We start from the raw sequence: 2244 nt of genomic DNA on the forward strand, positions 1-2244 counted from the left end.
AAAAAAAAAAAAAAAAAAAAAAGACCAGCCTGGCCAACATAACGAAACCCTGTCTCTACTAAAAATATAAAAATTAGGCAGCATGGTGGTGGCCGCCTGTGATCCCAACTACTCAGGAGGCTGAGGCAGGAGAATAACTTGAACCCGGGAGGCAGAGGCTGCAGTGAGTTGAGATTGCACCACTGCACTCCAGCCTGGACAACAGAGCAAGACTCCATCTCAAAAACAAACAAAAAAAGCCTGACTCCTCACATCAAGAGGCAGAGTCTATGTCTTCTTCTCTTGAATCTGGCTGGGAGTTGGGGGATGGGGTCTGACTGTTTCAACCAGTTGCTGTGCGATTTCTGCCACTGAGTTGTAAAAAACAATGCAGCTTCTCTCTTACTTACTGAAATACTCAAATCTGGAGCCCTGAACTACTAAGAAGTTTCACTACCCCAAGGGTGCCATGCTATGGAAAAAGCCAAGCCTCAGGGAGAGACCACAATAGACACCGAGTTGGTACTCCTCTGCTTTTTGAGTCATTTCAGCCCAGGCACCAGACATGTTACTCTTCTTCACAGTAATTATTATCATCTGACATATTCTATTTGTTCATCTATTTCCCATTCAATAAAAAGTAAGCACTCCTTAGGACAGAGACCATATTCTTTTTTTTTTTTTTTTGAGACAGAGTCTCGCTCTGCCACCCAGGCTGGAGTGCAGTGGCCGGATCTCAGCTCACTGCAAGCTCCGCCTCCCGGGTTCACGCCATTCTCCTGCCTCAGCCTCCCAAGTAGCTGGGACTACAGGCGCCTGCCACGTCGCCCAGCTAGTTTTTTGTATTTTTAGTAGAGACGGGGTTTCGCCATGTTAGCCAGGATGGTCTCGATCTCCTGACCTCGTGATCAACCCGTCTCGGCCGACCATATTCTTGATTACAGGCTCATGCCTGTAATCTCAGCACTTTGGCTATGCTGAGGCAGGTGGATGGCTTGAGTCCAGAAGTTCAAGACCAACCTGGGAGACATGGCAAAACCCCATCTCTACAAAAAAAAAAAAAAAAATTATTGGACATGGTGGCGCATCCCTGTAGTCCCGGCTACTCCAGAGGCTGCACCCAGGAGGTGGAGAGGGCAGTGAGCTAAGATCATGTCACTCACTGCACTCCAGCCTGGGCAACAGAGCAAGACTCAGTCTCAAAGACAAAACAAAATATTCTTTAGCATTTCTAGATTTTCTATTTGATTCTTTTTTAAATGTCTCCTCCAAAGTATTTTTTCTAAAATGTTTATATTTAATCCTTTTTTTTTTTTTTGAGATGGAGTCTCATTCTGCCACCCAGGCTGGAATGTAATGGTGTGATCTCAGCTCACTGCAACCTCCACCTCCCGGGTTCAAGTAATTCCCCTACCTCAGCCTCCTGAGTAGCTGGGATTACAGACATGTGCCACCTCACCCAGCTAATGTTTTATATTTTTAGCAGAGGTGAGGTTTCACCATGTTGGCTATGCTGGTCTTGAACTCCAGCAATTTAGGCAATTTAGGGTTGCCTAGCAGTTTAATTTCAACATAACAAAAATTAGCCAGGTATAGTGGCGTGTGCCTATAATCCAGCTACTCAGGAAGCTGCAGCAGGAGAATCACTTGAGCCCGGGAGGCGGAAGTTGCAGTGAACCAGGAACGCGCCACTACACTACAGCCTGGGTGACAGAGCAAGATTCCATCTCAAAAAAAAAAAAAAAAAATTTCGTTTGTGATAAGAACACTTAACACAAGATCTACACTCTTACATTTTCAAGTGTACAATACATGAATGTTGATTAATGTTGACTATAGATACAGTGTTGTATGGCAGATCTCCAGAGCTTTTTCCTCCTGCTTGACATTAATTTTACATACATTGTTCAGTAACTCCCCAATTTCTCCTCCCTCTCAGCCTTTGGCAACCATCATTTAACTGTCAACCTATGAATCTGACTACTTTAGATACCTCACATAAGTAGACTCACATAGTTATTTGTTTTTCTGTGATTGTCTTATTTCCCTTAGCATAATGTCCTCAAGCTTCATCCATGTTGTCACATGTGGGAGTGCTAATATCTCTTAGGGATCCTGATTTTACTATTTTGGATATCCAGAAGCATGATTGCTGGACCATCTGGTAGTTCTATATTTAATATGTCAAGGAACCTCCATGTTTTCCATAGTGGCTTCTTGTACCATTTTGCATTCCCACCAATGGTGTGCAAGGCTTTCCATTTC

The 2244-nt window shown here is 43.9% G+C and overlaps 1 protein-coding gene across 1 annotated transcript in view; it reads right to left on the bottom strand.

Moving 5' to 3' along the window:
* Nucleotides 1-2244, bottom strand: part of GATAD2B (GATA zinc finger domain containing 2B) — a 140639-nt gene that overhangs the window by 44953 nt on the left and 93442 nt on the right. The gene's annotated exons all lie outside the window — the stretch shown is intronic.

The sequence above is a fragment of the Colobus angolensis genome, unplaced genomic scaffold, assembly GCF_000951035.1.
Source record: "Colobus angolensis palliatus isolate OR3802 unplaced genomic scaffold, Cang.pa_1.0 Scaffold77, whole genome shotgun sequence".
Lineage (NCBI taxonomy): Eukaryota > Metazoa > Chordata > Mammalia > Primates > Cercopithecidae > Colobus > Colobus angolensis.